At 43.1% G+C, this 20,610-nt stretch overlaps 1 protein-coding gene across 3 annotated transcripts in view; it reads left to right on the top strand.

Annotated features, from left to right (window-relative positions):
* The first annotated feature begins 978 nt into the window (after window positions 1-978).
* The window catches only part of ST5 (suppression of tumorigenicity 5), a 172,761-nt gene continuing 153,129 nt past the window's right edge, over window positions 979-20,610 (top strand). For 2 of the 3 annotated variants that reach the window (XM_017810375.1, XM_017810392.1), the window contains exon 1: window positions 979-1,133. The gene's annotated coding sequence lies outside the window, so the exon portion shown is untranslated. The remainder of the gene's footprint in view (window positions 1,134-20,610) is intronic. The other variant, XM_017810415.1, reaches the window with a different exon arrangement.

The raw sequence follows: 20,610 nt of genomic DNA, 5'->3' as shown, positions 1-20,610 counted from the left end.
GTTAATATATTGTGAAGTGACTTGTTTTATAAATGCCTACATAATACTTCAAGATCTAGGAGCAGTCTTTGTATTTGCAATACTCATGGTCCTGCTAACAGCCAGTATCCTGCCTCTTCAGTGTGCTTTTTTTTATATCAAACGTCTTGTGCAGGTTTCTCATCTGCCAAACCATCAGAAGCCACACGTGTGCCAGGGAGCTGGCCTGCGCGGAGTATGTGCTTTATTGCTTGTACCGCACACAGACCTTCTTCACCCCCTGGTACGTGCAATGCCCTGTGTCCTGGTGTGCCAACTGGGCACCTCGGGCTGTGCTCCCGAGGAAGCAGAACATTCCAAATTGCTGCCAGGAGCTGCTCCCAGCAGGCTGGATCTGAACTGAGGTACCCAGAATGAAGTCCAGAGGCAAGCCGCTGCCTCCCTCTTCCCCCCTCGTTCTCCACAGGTGCTGTTGCTGCGAGCTACCCCAGGGAGCTCGGGAAAGGCCCCGGGAGCTCTCCCGCTCCCGGCGCCCTGATGGGATCCATCTGTCCCGCGCCTGGCGCAGGAAGCGCCGCCTGCTCTCCTCCTTCCTTCCGTTCTGCCCCGAAAGCGGCTCCGCGCCGGGAGGAGCGCAGAGCTCGGAGTGTTTTAAATAAAAAATAAACTGTATCGCCCCTCCGGGCTAAAGGGAGGAGGAAGGCTGTCAGGCGGGGGTCTCAGTCCTCCCCTCCTCCGCCCCTCGGGTCCCGCCGTGCTGCTCCCCTCCCTCCCTCCCGCCTGGCCAGGACCCGGGTTTGGAGCCTTGGGGGGTGGGCGCCCACCCCTCCGCGGGGCAGGGGCCGAGCGCTGCTGGCGGGAGCGGCGTCTCGGGCGCCCGGGGCAGCCCGGGCCGGGCTGCGCTGCGCTGTGGGAGCAGGTTTCTTTGTTGGCTGCCGGGTGACTGGTTCCCATTAATCTCCCGCACTGGCCGTGGCCGTCTCCACTTCCTGCCTTTGCATACTTCTCTCCCTCGATCTCAGTCCCTTCCCTCCCCCTTCCCTCCCCCCCTTTCTTTCCCTCTTCCCAGCTTCTCCAAAAAAGCTACAATCGCCAGGGCTGCGGGACGGGGGCTGGAGGCGGCCGGCGGAGGGAGCGCATCCCTGCGCGCCTCGGTAAGGGCTGGGGAGCCGCGCTGCCGGGCGGTGGTCACCTCTGGCGGGGGGGGAACCTGGACAGGGAAGCGGGACTGGGGGAGAAGCGATCGGTCGTGCTGAGGGTCGTCGTCCGTGCACTCCGAGAGCCGCCCGCCTCCCACCAGTGGGGCGGGCCGGGGATGCGCGGCGGCAGCGGCGGGGGCTCCCCGGGCACCGAGGGTCCCCTGGACCGCCCCTGGGGCAACGGAGCTGCCGGAGGCTGTGCCGGTGCGGGCTGGCCCCGCTAACCTTGCGGGACCCTGCTCTGCCCTGCCCGGGGGGAGCGCGGACGGGCGCGGGGTCCTTGCGCACGGGCGGAGCGCGGAGTCGGTGCTCCCGCGCTGGTGAGCGCTGAGCCCGCGGGACGCTGGTTTTGGCGTGGGTGGCGTGGGCAGAGTCACTGCGGAGGGACAGAGCCCGGGAGACCACCTCGGCGGGACTGGGATAACTCCAACCCGCCTAGGGAGCCAGCGCGCCGAGCGCGGGGCTCTGCTCTGGGGAGAGGCGGGGAACTGCGGCACTTCTTTTCCCTTCCAATGCCCGCTCGCATCGTCTGTCCAGCCGGCTGCAGGGTTTGCGTGCCTGTTGGAAAGAGTAGAGGAGCCACCTGGACTCCGGCGGAAGACTTTAGGATCCCAAGACAGACTTGGCTGAAGAGCTAAGGGAGCTGCTTCAGCAGTTCACTTGGTGGGAAAATCAGATGTACTGCTCTTGGCTTGGTACCAAACGTTTCCATTACTAAGGTCACTGCAATCAAAGAGTAGTGGCTACATATGAGAGAGCCTTCTTGAGTTTACTTCAGTTTTATCTCTCAAATGGACTTTGAATATAGTAGTCAAGCTAAATAAAACCGGATGCATAGCATTATTGCATGGAGTATGTTAGTAGTAGTGTTTTCTACACCCTTATTCTGCTGTTGTACTGAGTTTGGGGAATGCGTTTTCTTTCATTTTTTTGCTGATTTTAACTTCAGCCATATATTGAATAGTCCGATAAAAACCATCTAGAGTGATCAAAGCCTGTGGAAGATGAAGGATGAAACCATGAGTTATAGTTTGATTTTTGATGATAGCGTGAATTGAAGTGAGGCTGATTTGCCTTTAAGACTTGATAATGTTTTGTTTATACATGATTAATTTATAGTTAGTAGATGAAAATATCCATATAGTGGAAGGGTAAATTAACAGAGCAAAGGTAGAAGTATCATGCATTTAAGGTGAGATTCAAGAAAGTCATGTGGGTTTTAGGAATATAAAAATTTAACTTTCATTGTGGTAATCAGGTTATGCAGATGACATAGTAGAAATCTGTAACCAGGTTGACAGGTAAGAGTAAGATTTATGGGTTTGATCATTCGTTTCCCTCTTGCTTTAAGATTAGTTATTTAAAGGAAAACTGCAACACATTTAAGGAATTGTGATGACTTTAACAAGTTACCTGAGAGTATAGTCAAGCACTTTTTAAAGTAGCTACAGTCTAAGAGTGACTGCTAAGAGTGACTAGACTGATATGGAACTAATGAAATCTTGCTTCTGAGTTGGAACCAATTTCCTCTGATATCATGAAGTGAGAAGTGGGACTTCTTGGGAAGAGGTGATAGGGATGGTGGTGCTGGGCATCACTGGGTAATAGAGACTGTCCTGCTCCTAAAAGTCCATAGCATGTAGTCTCTCGTATGCAGAAGTAGGAGAGCCCTGCCTGGCTTGGCTTTTTGCTACTCCCTTCAGGGTGCTAAACTCCCCCAGCCAGCTTGCACAGTGTAGTCACTGCCCTTCCTGGCTCAGTGGAGGAGGAGAGTTGCCTTCTGTCCTCTCTTACCCCTGCAGCATGTTTGTGCTGTGGCTGCCAGAATGTGCTTCAAGGAGCTCAGGACCAAGCATTGCTCTCTCCCTTTAAGCAAGTGACTTAACATATACTGTAGCTCTTTAAGGAGCGTGTGACCCCTTATTATTGGTGACCCTGTAAACCATTGTGTAATCTGTTGACTGTAACATACCATGCCAATTTATTTTGGTTGGGAAGTCTTGCCAAGGACCTGATGGAATAGCATGATTTTATCCACTTTATTGTTTTCATTGTGTTTCACAAACATCTAAGACCCTCTGGGAAGAATCACTGGGGCGACTGGGCCTCCTTTTTTTAATTGTTGGTTAAATAAATGTTGCCAGTTAAAAAAAAATAAAGTGGTATGCAGGATCTCAGAATGCCTGGAACAGCAAAGCACTCATGTTTAGGAAGCAGGACTATTTTTAGTATAGGGGCATTTAAAGAAATGATACTAGCCCCTTGTGAAGAGGTCACTGTTAAGTGCACCAAAGAGCCTGCTTTTAACTGGAAAGCAAAACCAAGTTTCCCACAGTTGAGTAAAGTGAAAGAACCAGATTTGTGCGTTTCCCACTTAACTGAAGAGTGAAAGGGTGGACTTTTTTGTTAGTTTACAGTAGTGGGAGTGAGGAGGCCAAAATTCTTATTGTTAAAAAAAAAAAAATCCTGGTCTTGATGTGACCCTTGCCTTTCTGATTCCCTCCAGAGAGTGACTGCAATGTAGATGTAGGACTGAAAGGCGTTTAACACTTTCAGAGAAGGGCCGGGAACTGGGAGATGAGAATATGGTGTATCCCTTGGGATGTGTGTTTGTGGGAGGTCAGAAGTCTCTTGAACGGTTGCCATCCTTACCTATACCTAAAAGAACTGGAGTAAAACTTGAAAAGAAAAGAAAAGAAAAGAAAAGAAAAGAAAAGAAAAGAAAAGAAAAGAAAAGAAAAGAAAAGAAAAGAAAAGAGAAAAGAAAAGAAAAAGGCATGGGTGTTGAGAGCCCCAGGTGATTTGTGATCCTAAATCAATTCTGAATATGGGACTGAGGCAATTCATCTGCCTGAAAAATGGAAGTACTCACTTTGGTTGGCTTAAGAGAATATGGTTTAGGGCAAAGTTACCACTGTGTGCTAGAGCTGTCATGTTATCTGCAGGGTCTTGAGTAATCTAGCTATGGTTAATGCAACCCAGTCTCCTGAGTGCAGAGGACCAACATCTGCACTGGTCAGGCTTTTAAAATGTACCAAATGATAACGGAGTTGAGTTTTGATCCAAACTTCATTGATGCCTTGTTTAACATAAAATCAGTTTAGATTATGAATTAGGATATTTTAATTTCTTTTTCTTTCCAGTGTTGAGTGCCATGTGTGTTAGTTTTGTCTATAGTGCGCTATAAAGTGTGTGCAACTGTTGCTTTTCAGATTCTTTGGTCTGCAGTTGGGATTAAGTTGGCAGTGTTGATAGAGGCAAGTTTGGGGAACTGAATCCAAATATTTACATTCTGAATTTGGCCTAGTTCTTGTGCTTGTAAACACTCCTAGTCATATTAAACTTTGGTGAGGTTAGAAGTGGCTTTGCCAAGCCTTGGAGAGTCACACCCTTGAAGACCTGAAATTCCCCTTTTTGGGAAGAGTTTTGGATATGTGTTTTGGTTGTACATACATCAGCTGAGAGTTAGTACTCACCATTTGTACCCTCCATTTGACTGCAAAATCTTTTCCCGTATGTTTCTTTTGGTCATGTAGAAATGCCTCGTGCTGATGAGACGTGTCAAGTTAAACGTCATGGAAGAGAAGTCCTGCTCACCTATGAGGTGCTGTACAGACTCTGGAAATCCTGGTCTTCCTATGCTGCTCTAGAGCTCTGCCCTGGTAGAGAGGGGCTGTAGTGAAGTTTCCCCTCCCTCTATAGCTACTGTTTTCCTGGTCCTTGATGTTTGTATGTGCAGAAATATGGTTTGGAGACTGATTTGAGTGATGAGGATGTTCGATTAGAGTTTCAGATTTAAATCCTTTTTTCATTCATATAGGCTTTAAACAGCTGCCAGATTTTGTTAGAAACTTTTTATTCACTGGGGACTGAGCCTGGAAGATGTATTCTGCATTAGCAATTGAACATTCTGAAGTCAACACTACTACGAACTGTAGGGATAGGGATCAGCTAGTACATCAGTTGAGGTCTGTAGCTTTGCACTGTTAGCCATCCTAGTTTGGACTGCATTAGCTTAATCCACAGTGAACATGTTTAGGGTAATGTAACTTATTCTCCACCTGGAGTATATTCTCAGACAGTTAGAACTGTTGAGGTAAATGAACAGTATAAGTCATACAGCCAGTGCTTTTGATACATTCTGCTGTGAGCTTCTGGCCTTGGAGATGCACTTGTTAGGTCAAGGAACATAGAACAAGAGTAGGTGTTCATTTTTAATGCCACCTTCTACCATTCTTAGAAGATATGTTTGTTTGAGCTGTAACTGTATGCTGAAAAATCTGTCAGCTGTTGCAGTGTGGTTGAGACTTCAGTGAATCTGAGCAAATGGAGAAATCCTGAAGGACACAGTGAAAGCACAGTGAGTTTCTATCGGAAATGCACCCTGTGTGTGTTCACATACACAGGAATGGGAAGTTATTTCAGTTTGAGTGTATCTGTCTCCTAATTTCTCTTTAAAATGAAGATGTAAAAATGCTTGTTGTGTTAACATTTAGTGTTAGGACTGGTGCCAACACAGGAAACCAGGTCTTTGAGTTGAAACTTTTAACATTATTCTGTAACTCCCCTGTTATTAGAAACAGTTGCTGCGTAAAGTTTTAAAACCGTTATTCATTTCATCATTTTGATGGAGTTGTCACAGTGAGTTACGGGTTTGCATTTTTTCCCCTTGAGAAAAAGATTAGTTTTCTTCATGGGACATCCAGTCACAATCATAGAGGACAAAGCACTCTGCTCAGCCTGCTATTCCAAGTATTAGGGCAGAGACCAAAGACTTCAGGAGAGCTGGCCTGGAAGATCTTGCAAGCTTTCTTCAGTGAGGAGCAAATGTTCCAAACACAGGCTCTGGCCACTGTTCTGGGAAGTCCTTCAAGTCAGGAGATGGATATGTCTCTTAACATTTTTGCTTTCAACATTGTTACTACTTGAGGGAGTAAAAATAGTTTTTGCAATATGGGGTGAAATGAATGACGAGTTCTAATGGTTTTGATCCTTTGTCCTCATGAAAACTCCTATCACTCAAGGTCACTGAAAAGAATCTGAAGTCACGTTTCTTTCTATGTGGGCACAACATGCTAAAGAGAAATGGGGCATATTGACTCGCTGTGTGTGAAAGTGCTTCTCATTTGTGCTACAGGACTGTAATGATTGAAGTTTCCAGTTTGCCTCATACCTTAATCCTGGCTCTAGGCTCACAAGATCCTCTTAGCCAGTGCTGTTCAAATGAGCTTTATGAGCTGGGAATACTGTTTTGAAGACATGGTAGATCAGCAAAATGCAAAAGCTTACCAAATAATCAGCAAGCTCTGCTTATTTCCACTGTTAAGTTGCAAATTGGGCAGCAATTCCATACCACAGCTTGTATTTTACTGCCTGCTATATCATTAACTAATGTTTGAGCAGAATATCCCCTGTGCCACTCAAACTGCATAAGAAATTACTGATTTGAAAGACAGGTGAGATGAGGTGGGAAAGGAAAGAAAAGGATCGTAAAGAAGAGGCATAAAATCATCTGCACCTCCCTGAAGGCCATTTGTAAAGATTACTTAACAATCTTCAAAATTGTTAAAACAGCATTCAGTTCTCATCAATATAATTCATGCAGCTTTAGGTTAGAGTACATATTTCTGTTAGTGTTTTACGGCTGTATCTGCCACCATTTCTCCTGTGGAAATGAGCAAATATCTGGAATTATTTAATTGTAATGCAGGGAAAAACAAGGACAAACACAGGGAGCTCGCACTGTCTCCTTCTAGGCACCTGTCTTTTCTAGGAGCCCATGTGACCCTCATTAGCTTTAATGACACAATGCTGATTGTCTGGTTTTGGTATTACCTGACCTCCAGGTATCTTCTAAGCCTCCCTCCCCCCTTTCACAGGTGCTGTACTTCAGCTCTGCCCACCCCAGTGCTCAGGATTGGTGCAGAGACGTGTCCTGCTGATTGGCTCAGTGCTTTATTATCCTCTGAAGCAACACCTTGAGCACGACTATTTGAGGCTCTTTACTGTTGTTGTAGAGCATCTGGCAGAGGAACTAGTTTTTCTCTCTGGAGGTGTCCTCAGGCCTGGGAAGCAAAGTGGGATGGATGTTGCCAGGTGGCAGAGCTACCTTCTCATCTGGTACCAAGGTGAGTTGGGGATAATCTTCATTGGCCTGCTCTACTTTTCCTGTGGATACATAACTTGGACAACACAGATAACTCTCTAGAAAAAATAAATTTAGGAGAGGCAAGGGCCCTCAGAGTGTTGACATTTTAGCTTCAATTAAAGCTTCATCTAAACCCCTGTGCTTTGGGGAAACTTGCCTGTTAGCTCCCAGGAAAGTGTTTGAAATTGTTTTCTCTTTTTTTTTTTTTTTTTTTTTTGGTGTGCTGCTTTTCTGCTTTCTCCTTTTAGCCCTTAGCTTCCCTCTCAAAGGAGGGGGAAGTGTCCCCCTCATTACAGCATCTGGGCTGTAATGAACTTTGTGTTATACCCTCTAGTCATGCTGCTGCTGCATCCAAGCTGTGTGTGGATGTGAGACCTACATTTTGTGGATGCTGCTTTCACTGTGGCTTGGGGCCCATTAGGCCCTAGAAAGGGGATAAATGGTGGCAGGTTCATCATTTGCTTGTGAATTGAGGCTTTTTGTCTGTCACAGACAGTCCCTGGTAGCAGATATTTGAGCTGCTGGTGGCATATTCCTGTGCTGGGCTGTTGTTCTGATGTTCACATTTGTATTTAGTGAAGCAGTGAGGGAGATGTCAGATTGTGCTTTGCAGTGTCATGTAAGATTTGATTATGATTCAGCTCTAATTCTGGCTTTGTTTGCCACTGAGTTCTCTCCCTGTGAGAAAGTTGTCTATGGGTTGAAGAAACCACCAAGAAAGTTGATGAATGTGCACCTAAGGTGAGGTGTCCCAAATGAAACAGTAAGAGAACCATAAAGTTTTCAATGACAATCACATGCTTCCAAGGGAGAATTACAGTGGAAGGTATAAAGTTATGAGAAAAATATGTTGTCTATCCACCTTAATGAGATTGTGTCTGAAGGGGGGAATGCTCCAGGATATATGGCTGAGGGTAAGTGATTGTCTTATCTTTTCAGTTGTGTGGATACTTGTATTGTGATACTTCTGGCAACCAAAAGACTGCAGAGGTTAATACGTAGTGTAAAAGCACAGCCTATGAGAGAATTTGCTTTCTGCCCTCAGTGAAGCCATCTTCCCTTTTGAAGGTTAATGGTTCAAATTCTATCTGTTATCATTGTTTTTAGCAGAGAGCATCATTATACATAGAGAGCATGAGATGAACCTCACAGTGATTTTTGGCATACTGGTGATGACCCAGAACACTGTGGATAGACTGATGTGATGGAGGAAAGAATCTGGCCTGTGCTTAAGTTTGGAGGGAGAGTAGAAAGTTTTGCTCTGTAGAAATGTAGTTGAGCTACTGGGCTGGAGGCATGCTCTGGAAGCAGGATAATTTAGTGGCATACTCATGTCAGAAATTAAAATATGTATTGAATTTTGAGGGACATGCATATTCATGAGCCTGTGGATAATGGATAAAACAGCAGGAATCCAACCCTGGATAGGCTAGTACTTTATCTTGGACAAAAAAGCTTCCTTTTCCCTTTCCCGTATGCTTTGCAGCAGGACAGGTTGGCAAACACATCTACTTGTCAGCCCAGACAAACATGTAGTGAGGAGGTTAGCTGGGGTGGAGACCACACAAAGCAGCTGATTTGGACTAGGTGAATTATGCAGCGTATAGACAGTGTGCACTCACCTCTTCCTCACCTGGCGCTGTATTTCTGGCTGTGACTTTTCAAGCTGTTTGTAAATCCAGCTTGCCTTTTTTTTTTTTTTCCCCCCTCTAACTTTCCCTCCTCATTAGGCAAAGGGTAAAAGGGGAAAGACAGTGGTTTTTTTGAGACTTAGCATGACCCTAAATGTTAGATGGTCAGTGAGAGACTTTTTGACACAAATTCATTGACATAAATGAGATACATATATATATATAATTTTTTTTTCAATGCATAACAAAGACATACCTCCATAACTTCTAAAAACTGGATGCAGGAATCCTATGCCTGGGGCTAATGGAGATATATTATTTTCATCTCTAGGCTTTATCAAGTGGATTTTAAAAATTTGAATGATGAGGGCCTCCGAATAAAATTAGGATTAGTGGTTTCTGGAGTAGGGGAAATGACAATAAAAACCAGGAGCTAAATTCAGGCAGTGCCAGACAGATGATGAGGTATTGCAGCAGTGTAGCATCTTTCATTTGTAAATCTAAAAGCACTCAACCAAATGTGAACGAATGAATGAAAGACTGCATCGGACTTTGGTATAGGAGGCAATCATCAATGCAGGTGAGAGGGATCAGGAGGGTAATCCTGGGGACATTTAAAACCTTTTTTCTCCATTTTCAGTTTAACTCTTAGGGAAATCAGAAATATTTTGCAAGGCAGAATATTTTCTTTCATCTTGAACTGTAAATAAGCACCCAGAGTAGTGCCTTCAAGATGACAATACTGCTGCTGCCCTTCTGTGTTTCAAAAGGCACACACACACACACCCCACCACCACCTCCCCGAATGTAATTTCAAGTGAAGTTACTTTACCTCAAAATTTGTATGATCGGGGGTGAGACTGGCAGGATAATTTAGGCTTTTAATACCTCGTTTCTTAACTATGTAATCTCAAATATTTATCAATGGACCAATGTATATATAGAGATATGATGTTAATACTGTTTTTTCTTGAAAAGCTTGAGTTCTTCTATATCTACTTATGTTTGACTTTTGAAACTTAGTCATAACCATTATTTTGGGTTACAGTGTAGCAGTTATTTTGTATCTACTATCCCCATCTGTCTCCTCCATTATCAACCTATGCCAAGAGGCAAAAATACATTCTGGTTCATCAATGTGTAGCTCAGGTACACCTTAAGTAGGGCATGTCTATCATGACTAGTTGAAAGATATTAATTTACCCATTTCATTTCACAAAAGCAGGGTTTTCTATATGCAGATTAAATTACCTGTAAACCCCTTTTTATTAATGGAAACAAGCTTTGATACACAAGTTACCACAGCAGATGTTTCAGTTATCCCTAAACATCGCTTTGACCAGGGAGAGGAGGATATAAAGACTGTTTTTTTCCTTCAGAGTTTCTGATCTTTTTAAATGGATTCTCAGCTCTCTATAAAGCCTTAACCAGGCTAGATTCAAGCAGAGTAGAAAATGTTCTGGCTTTTCGTACAACCTTGCTGAGATTTTCTAAGTCACTTATGAGAGTTAGATGCTCATTTCCCATTAAAGTCAGTTTGAACCAAATACAAAAATCCTCAGTGTGGCTTTGGCCTTATTGTTTAACAATAAAACATCCACATACTCTTCTAAGAGGGAACTCAGGGTCTCCATGTTAGGAATGTGCAAGCAGAAGTCAGTAACTTATTGTTTCAGTGTTTTCCTTGTATTAAAGATACTTAGACATGTCTGCATATGTCTCTATTGAACCAGAAAAGTAACTCTTTTTAAAAACAATTTTATCCCAAAATATCTGCTTTACTTCTGTCCTCACACTTGGAAGAACACAGGTTTGCTGTATAATGTTTGTTTCTGTACTCTTCTCCCTCAGATTTTTATCCGCTCTGGGAATAATTGCTCATAAAGAAGAGTGTGTTGGTCTGTCTCCAAAAGAGAATAATTTATTTTTCAGAAGCAACTCTTAACTACAACATTTATAGAAAGACATAAACCTGGCTAAAGAGATACTAGCTTGCAAATCTCTTGTCCAGTTCTCTGCTTTATTGTTCACTCGTTCAGGAGTCCTCTAAGTCATCCCATTACCTGCAATCTCAGTTTCCCTGTGCATCTGTAAAGCAATAACTGATATGTCCTCATATATTCCTGAGATCTGCACTTTAAAGAGGCAAAAGCTACAGAAGTTAGTATTAAGGTGTTTTTTATGACAGGTAACTTTGCGGTTTGTGGCATTTCTTTTGTGACCTGGAAAAGTTGTGATGGGCCAAAATTGCACTCTGAAGGGTGATGGCAGCTTTCCTGTAAAGGTTCAGTGATCAAAAGATTGAGCCTGAGCAGTGCAAGGGGCTTGGGGAGCTCTGAATTTAGGGAGGCTGTTCTGTGCTGACACCTCTGGCCAAGCAAAGAGAAGGTGTTGACGTTGGAAGGAGCTGCAGCCTCTGCTGCTTCGCCAAGTATGAGGTGAAGCCCTGAAGGGAAGGAATAGCAGTGATGTGTGACCCAGCAAAGAGTATTCCAGACTACTCCCTCGAAATAGCTGGACCCTCCAAGGCATGTGAATAATCACCATCTGCCAGCCAGGCGTTCTTAGAGGCTCAAAACATTTGGGTTTTATGGGCTTGTTAAAGCAGGACTTTGCAAGGGCACTGTTATGTTATTTTTTGTGATGCAGCAGGAGTTCTGACTTTTCTTTTTCTCCTCTCATTTCCCATTGTCCAGTAATTGCAGCATCTATCAGGTTACACTTCCATTTAAACAAAATGCTACAAATATGCTTGCACTTAAACATGCTACATAAATACCTTATTTTGCTGCTTTATTAAATGTGTAACAAATCTGTTTGGCAGCCACCTAATAGGAAATGGTGTATAGGTCTCTCATGTACTTTTTACTGGGCTCTAAACTTTTCAGGTTCAGGTTAAATTGGGTTTTAGATAACACTTTCTCTGAAAACCTTTTCAAATAACCTTATTTCTTTCTCAGTCCCTTGGATTCTGTAGGAACTCTGTTAGTTTTTTATACATGCTGCCTGTGTGAATTGACTCAAGTCCCTTGAAGCAAGTCTTGCTGCCACTTTTCCAAAATTCGCTTTTGTGTAAATGGATGGCACTTGGGTCAATTTACTCTCTTTTCTTTTTTTAAGCTATGTGCATAAAATACAGAAGGGGGAGAAAAGAAGCAGGTAACAGGAAACTTATTTACATCCTCAACTGTGCTTTGGTTTTGCAGTGTCTCTTTACATACGTTTGGTACCACAGCTGTCAGTTTTTCTCCTGTCTCCTCTGTCGTGGAGGGGATGCAGGCTGGCTAAACGAGCTGCTCTCTTTCCCCCTCTTCCCCCCCCCCTCCTGTTTTTTTTCTGGTCCTTTTCTACATTCATGTAGACATTTCTACAGAGCTTGGATCATGAGCTGAGTTAGCTGATCTTTCATGACAGCACTTCATTGTATTTACCAAGAGTTTCTTTCACTACTATACTAGAATTTTGCTACTCTGGAAACTCTCTCCATTCCTTGTAAACTGGTGGTGGGAGATAGTTTAAACAAGAGACCAGGCTGGCTGGCAATTTCTGGCTCAGATGAAGGAAGAAGGAATACTAAAGGGACAGAAAGTGCTTTCAACTTGGATATCCTGAGACCGAATGGAGGTGGTTTTAGTATGCTTGCTGCTTGTTTTCCTCAGAGCTCTTCTCTGTCCTAAAGGAATCGCTCCTGCAAAGTCTCCTTGGTTTAGGCAGTTTGTGACCTACCCCCTGGCCTCACAGCTGCTCCATCCTCAGGTGGTTTGGGCATGTCTTTACGCTGGGCCAAATGCCAACTGCATATTTGGCACTGAAACCCCATCTCGGTGTTTTTTTGAGCCAGACAAAAAAAATATCCTGAAAATGTGTCTGTCTTTTTTTTATTTTTTTTTTTTTACAAAGGATGTTGTTCACAATAGGAGAAATGGAAGTCTAAAACCTTGAACTATATTAATACACTTGCATTTTGCTGAGGTAACTCAAGTATTTAAGTGCATGCAAACAGCATGATACTGTGTTTTTTAGAAGAGAATCGTGAAGTAATGGTAAAAACTTCCAACAAGGCGAAAATGAATTTAGACTTTCCCAGTGGTTTTGTTTCCCATTTGGAAACCTGATCCATTGATTGTTTTCTGTACTGTGCTTCGTAGCAACAGCAAGTGAATTGAAAAGCAGAAACAAGCATCCATTTTTCCATAGCTGATAATTAACGAGATCAGATTATATATCCTTCTCTAAAGGCTGAGTGACGCCCAGTTGTTGTCAGCCTGGGAGCACAGTTGTGAGAAAACTGATGCCTTTAATACACTGGTTTTCTGGTCCATTTGTTTAGAAAGCCACTCTTGGGGCCTTGCTGCACTCTGAGCAGCATGCTCCTGGTTGGAATTTGCAATGACCACCTGTAGTGCCCTTCCTTGCTATAAGGCTGAATGTTGGGCTTTTCTGCAATGATATTTGAAAGACTGATGAAGGAAAGTAGCCTGCATCCACTCCCCTGGTTCTCAGGGTATTTATTCCTCTGTTTAATGTAAAAGGGTGAAAAAAGTCCCAGCGTGATAGTGTTTTACACTTGCTTAAAGAAGCAGGCTGAAATTTTTCAGCAGGCTTGGAAGCAGTGAGGAATCTGGCTTTGAATTAGGACGAGTGCATTTGGCAAAGCAAGGCATGTGATGTGAGACTGCTTTTTGCAAGGTCCTCTAAAACTTTCTGACTAAACAGTTTCCTGTAGGCTAAACAGTACTGGGAATGGCTCGCCATGTGGGTAGGAGACCTCCCAAGAGCATGTTTGGTTCTGTGATTTAGTGTGTGGCATCTGTGCCCTGAACAGAGAAAATGTTCAATGGTTCAGGAAGGAGCTGAGGGCACAGTTCTGTTGGAGATCATGGTTTTCAGCTGAGATGTGGATCAGGTGCTGGACCTAACACTTGTGCCTCTCTGCCTGATGAATTATTATGTCTCTTAGATTTAAGCAATTGGTCAAGGCACTGAGCTTGCAAGAATGTAATAATGATTGCCCTGCAACATTAAAGTGTCATCTAAAGATAACACAAGATCAGCCCACCAACCATGTTAAACAATCATAAACAGTACAGATTGAGTTAGCCAGTAAATCAAACCAGGAAAACCCTCCCTTATATCCTTACTAACCTCTACAAAGATTTGTGGCTTTTGACTCCTCCTTGGAAGATTTACCAAATTTGGAAATGTGGGCTATTTCTGATCAATTTGGCATCAAGATCAGGGTGCTATTTAAATGCCCTTTTTTTTTTTTTAGTTTAGTTTGGTTTACTGCACTTTTGCCTCCACAAACTTCCTCTCTTGCTCTAAATGGATACAATAATATTTTTTCCTTTATGCCCTCTATGTTTCTGTGGCTTTGTACTGTTAAATGAGTATTATGTTTTTTTGCTCCAGAAACAGCTGTATTTCAGCAGATGTAGCAATTTGTGTGTGCCCACTTTTCACTATTTTTTTTTCCAAGGTGTTGCAAGGCTACGAGTTATTAGATGATTGACATTCTTCGTTGAAGAATATCATATGACTTGGAGCAGTGTTTAAGTCAATGAAGGAATAAAGATATTACTTATGTGTATTTTGAAGTCTTCAACTCCTATTTGTGTAAGTGATAATACCTAGCTCTGATACAGTGCTTTTCACTGCAGTTCTCCAAAGTGCTTTCAAAGATGGTTGGAGCCATTGCTAGAGCTAATTGAAAGGTTTTGATTCAATGAAGCATGACTAAAATATGCTGTTTTGATTGTGCTGAACAATTCCTGGGATTTATTTGGTGCTAGGAGAGCTTCCTAAGGAGCCAGAGTGGGCTAGAGGCCCAACTGAAACAGAAACAAACCCAGCAACTGCTTTTTGTACGAAAACGGACGTATCGGCACAACTGGCTTATTGTGCAACACAAGGTTTTCTTGGTCTCATTCAATCATGAGATAAAAGCAGGGAATGACACTGTGATTATTGTAATGTCCCTGAATAATTTTAGCCAGTATCTCCATCTTGTAGATTAAGAAATCAAAGAGGAGGAAAATAAAATTACTTGTGTGATTGGAATTGCCCAATATGCCAAAGATGGAGCTGGGGCTTTGGGTCCTCTGGCCACAGAGCTGCCTCCCTTATGCTTCACAGTAGTTTAACAAGGCACTTGCTTTAACACTTTTGCACCAAAACTATTATTTTTTCCAGAAATTAAACTTAGAGTTCCAAGAAAAGTGAAGTGAGTAGGTAAATAATAACAGTGAATTTTCTCCTGGTCACAGAAAAGGGAAGCTGGGTCTACCTTTAGCTTTAAATGCTTATGTTATAAATGAGAACAAAACATTCACTGTTTCACTGCTGATAGATTGCAATACCTCTGACTTTCTTAGATTGTAACAGAAGTTTGGTAGCAAAGGTGAAAGTGGAATTAGTGTCCTCGGACTAGAGAAAATAAAATGGATTCCTGGTGTTTATTGGTATCTCTAACAATATACCTGTTATGACACCATAGATCAGATGACAACAAAATACTAAGATATACCTGTGGCAGGATGAATTTCAACTTGAAATTTTTGAAGGTAGTTGATCCAGCCAAGTGCTCCTGTGCTACCCCACTCTGTTTAGGTCATCCTGAAAGACAATGCTTACTCTGCATTGCTTTGTTCTTTGTGAGGTGAAAACAAGGTACTGCCTCCAAGTGAGAAAAGGCCTTTCCTCTAACAGAGGGAGAGATTCAATGCCCCATTTATTGTCTTGACATTTTGTTTTACTGTTCCAGTTTGCGGAGTGGTCTCCAGAGGTTTCTAAAGTATGCATGAATAAGAGAGAGAAATGAACTCCCAGGGAATTTTTGCTTGGAGACAGACCTGTCTATCTAAACGCATCTCTTGTTCCTATTGGAATTGGCAGGAATCTGGGTGGCATGGTACCTTCCTGCCTCATCTTCTACTTTTTCTCTATCCCTACCTTCATTGTCCATGCCATGTTGTGTGCTAACAAATCTGCAGTCTCCTCAGATTTTTTTTTTTTTTCCATTGGCTGCCTTTTAGTAACTTTATTCATATTCCAGTGTTGTCTACAAGCAGTGGTTAGTGATTGAATCCAGATTTCTTGGTCTTTCTACATGGATAAACTGTATGTGTAAGCAATAACAAAGGTTCCTTTTTGATGTGAAAAAGGCAGATATAAGAAGTGGACAGGAAGAGGAGAAATACATGTTAACCTTCATCCATTTGTTGGTAGTGTACTAAAAAGCGGTCAAATATGTCACTTGCCAAAACTTCTCAAAGGTTGTGGGGTGACTGGGCTATAAGCAGGTTTATTCAGTGTTGGTCTTGAAAAATTATGTATGGGAATCTTCATCACATATGGGAGAGAAGTTATGTTTATATCCCAGAATACAAATGAGATGCTAACTGGAATAGCTTTGTAGCATGGAATGTCTCTCTTTCCTTCATAGTTTTACATAGTTCAGTGCTTCCCCTTCATGTCCTCATGCCTAAAGAATGCAGACAAATAGCTGAAAAAGGTTTGTCTTAGTGCTGTTAGGTCATTAAGGTTCTTGGCCAAAAAATATCTCTGACCTCCCTGGTCAGAGGAAACTGCATCAACAGCAATAGTTTTAGAGAGATTGTAGCTAGTGTGTCTCAGCTGTTGTGTGTGAGGCCTAAGGGTGCTGGAGGGGATAGATTAAAACCTGCTGTAACCCTTGTTCTCATCCTTTAGAATGTGTCTTGAAAAACTGCTTCATTTTGTGCAAGGAGAATGTATCTTCTGCGGGCAGAGAGGCATTCCTGCTGTGCCCATGTCCTTGTAAAACTTCAGGACGCTTCCCCTGAGAACAGAGGGTCTGCTGGCCTCTCTAGATGAAGAAATTCAGCTCTTTGAAGGAACTGGGCATCAGTTATGGAAGTGTGTAGTTAACACTGAACTGACTGTACAAGTTTTTGCCTTTCAAATTTCAGAGCAAACTACTTCCAACAAATTATGCATGTGGACATGATGCGTTTTCATTTTTTCTATCGGGGCGCAATCAGCACAGCTTTCTGCTGTACCGCTGATGCCTCCAGCAAACTTTCTCTGAACTGGAGCTGACCTTGCAGCACACATGAACTTGACTAGTGTGATCTGAGAGAGGCTGTTTATGGCACACACTGGAAATGATGTCAGGATGGCATCAGGATGGCATCAGGGTAGCACCTGAAAAGCTAATAGTTGATCAAGGAGAAGCATCAAGAGGCAAATCCCAGGATGTCGAGTTCCAGCCAGCAAATTGGAATTCTGCAGGAAGCAACGCAAAAATCTTGTGGAATATTCTGTATTCTGATTGCATTAGAGCCAGCTGTTTCTGTATTTCTGAATTTAATCAAGTAACCTGAATAGAACCATTGAATCCTTTAAGTTGGAAAAGGCCTCTAAGGTCATAGAGTCCAACCATTAACCCAGCTCTGCCAAGTCTAGCACTAAACCATGTTCCCAAGTGCTACATCTACACGGCTTTTAAATGCCTCCAGGGATAGTGACTCAACCGCTTCCCTGGGCAGCCTGTTCCAATGCTTGACAACCCTTTTGGTGGAGAAATTTTTCCTCATATCTAAACTAAACCTCCTCTGGTGCAACTTGAGTCCATTTCCTCTCATCCTGTTGCTTGTTACCTGGGAAGAGAGACCAACCCCCAGTTTGCTACAGTCTCCTTTCAGGTAGTTGTAGAGAGTGAATCTTACTGCTTCATTAGAAAAGGTCACATCAAAGAACTTCATCCCGTGAAAAGTGGAACACACTGACTGTGTATAAACTGAGCCTTCAGTAGAGATTCCTCTGATGCTGGGAATCCTTTTCCATTGTCCCTCTAAGGAACATGAGAAGAATAATTGAAGAACATGTATCTTAAATCCAAATCAATGTGGATAACTCACATCTGTTATTTGACAGTGTAATACTTCACCCTTCTTGTAAAGAACCCATATATGGGGAGTTGACATAATCTTCCTCAAATCATTAGTAACTGATGAGTTTTAGATAAAGGTTATTTTCTTGCCATTATTGTTGTTGTTCTTAGTCCCAACCTTTCCTGTGTTGTGAACCTTGTGGGAAGGTTAGCTCTTGTGATAGGGCCAGGCTAATTTTGCCACATCCAGAAACCTAATGATTTAAACTTCTGGATTCAGTTCCAAATGACCTATGCTCCCATAAGACTTGTGTTCATTGCTGAGCATTGTTTTATGTATTTTCTTTATTATGTTAAAACTCTATGAATGTGGTCACTGTTATGTACAAGTATCTGCAGAACTGAGTGTCCTTTGGGAAAGCTGAGTTTTGATTCTTTGATCAAGCCTGTAGTGTTGAAACAGAGCAATGTAGACGTATGTTAGACCCCTAAAGTTTTCCTCATGGAGAGAACATACAGGATCTCTCTTCTTCCTCCTGGAAACCTGGACTACCTGTGGGACTCCCAGGACACCCATTCCAGCCCACTTTTGCACTTTATTATCTCATATTGTCCTTGCACATATCCTCAGAACATGAGTGTGTCTTTTGTAGGCATGTGGACTAGAATGACCACAGGCTTGAGAGGCCACTGCTGGGAAGCAAAGCCCCCTCTTTAAGTTCTGAGGACTAAAAAGAACTCAACCACAATCTCTCCCCCACAACCCTCCCTCCAAGAAACCTCCAGAATATCTAGACAGTTGGCACTGCAAGAGCTTTTGCTTGGCTATTTAGAGACAACACGATTTGGGGATTGGGTGGTGATTGGGTGTGGGTGGAATCAAACAATGCAGGTAGGTTATTTAGAAAGTAGAGAGCTGTATCTAAAATGGTAAACTCCCAAAACAAAACTGTCCGTATCCAGAAATTTTATCTTAGTTTGCTACTGGCATATAGGAAGCCACTGTGAAGGTGCCTATACAGGTGATACCATTTTGGAAAAAAAAAAAAAAAACCAACACCAGATTAGAAAGTCACATGTATAATTTCTCTGATCATATGCCTCATTTCTGGCTTGTATTAGTTTTGCCCATTACCGTGTCACTCTGCAGAACCTGCAATAACTTCTGAAGTTCATCCAGTGCACCTGGTTCGAAGGTTTCTGTCCTTATGGGAAATCAGCTCTCTGAATTTCTCTGCCTTTACATATGAACAGGAAAGAGGAAAAAAAAAACCTTTTTTTTTGGTTTGTTTTTGTTTTGGGGTTTCTTTGTGGTGTTCTTTTATTGAAAGAATGATGTGTAAAGAGGAAGAGTGAATCTCCAAGACTAAAAATAAAACAGCTTCAAAACCAGACTCCCAACAGGCAGAGAGTAAGGCGAGGCTGGAGTGCTCACAAGGATTGCTGCATATCCTGAGGAAAACTCTCTGTTGCAGTTCTAATTTTGCTATAGGACTGCAAAGATGCTCCCTGCCACGTTGCATTTAGTGAAAGTGCCAGAAACTTTTGATAATTTGTTTTTCTGGGAACACCAAACTTAAGTTTTTCTTTTCACCCTCAGGCTAGCTAGGAAAATCTGGATAGCTGAGAACCTTTCTAGGTGTGAATAATTGAATTTACCCATCAGTCCTTTTTGTGAGCAGAACATTGTATGTTTCTGTGATGCAGTATTTCTGTTTGAAGGAAAGATAGTAGCTTGCAAAAGTGCATTTCCTGTTCACACACCTGATTATATAAGCAGGGATGTTTTGAACTCTGTCTGAACCAGGTTGGTATCTTACCCTGGAATTAATCACCAGGAAAACAGTGACCTGGTTCCCCAAACCTGCTCTGATACCAGCATAGCTGCTACTACTTAAGCTTTTTCATGGGTCAAAACCAAGGTGCTGAATGCCTCTGGAAAAAGTGTTGTGATACTTTTCCTTCACCCAATTCACCTTTAATGCCAGCCCCTGGCTATCCTGTGATGCTTGTCCTAAACATGACCCAGGACACATTGAGACAGAGAGGATGACCAGCAAATGGAAACAGTGTGCTGTGCATTGTACTGACAGGGAGCAGAGAGCAAGGGCTGAACTATGAGAAAGGATGAGCCAAAGGTGACCACAGCACAGGTAGGACAATGCTCTCACTGACCACTGCCAAATCCCACAGTGCCCAAGTGGGACCAGGTTGGTGACAGTGCCAGATTTCATTGGCAGCCCAGTGATCACTGGGCAGATGCCAAGGGAATAGCTGGGACTGAGTTCAGTCCATGCAGCAAGTCAGGCACAGCAAGGACAGGCTGGGGGTGGACAAACCAGCAGCAGCGTTGAATCTGAGCTCAAACCAGGCTTCTGGTCCCTTGGCAGCGGCTGTGTGTGTGCAAATCCCAAGTCTGGCTGGACGGGGCATTTAAGGGCTGTTGGTACGCTTGGGGCCCTGACAGCTGCTGTATAGTTATTTACTATATAAGAATCCTTCTGGGCACTGTGAGACAGCTCAGTGACTTAAGTGCTACTGAGTGTGAGTAAAGAACAGTAGGGCTTCTTTTCTGGAGGCCACATTGTGGGTTATGAGTTCACCCCAAGCTAAAGCAAGGGAGAGTCCAACATTTCACTTCCTGAGAAGCAGACTGAGAAATTGGTTGAGACTTGATGGGCTGGAGCTGCTGTCTCCTGCCTATTGGTGTCCCCTGCAGTCCCAGAATAAAGCTGGTGTGGGCATTTATGCACGCTAAAGAGAGGGGCATTTCTGTGTTAA

The sequence above is a fragment of the Lepidothrix coronata genome, unplaced genomic scaffold, assembly GCF_001604755.1.
Source record: "Lepidothrix coronata isolate B3197 unplaced genomic scaffold, Lepidothrix_coronata-1.0 Scaffold1, whole genome shotgun sequence".
NCBI lineage: Eukaryota > Metazoa > Chordata > Aves > Passeriformes > Pipridae > Lepidothrix > Lepidothrix coronata.
The sequence above is the reverse complement of the archived record's forward strand: the minus strand, read 5'-3'. Positions and strand labels throughout refer to the sequence as shown.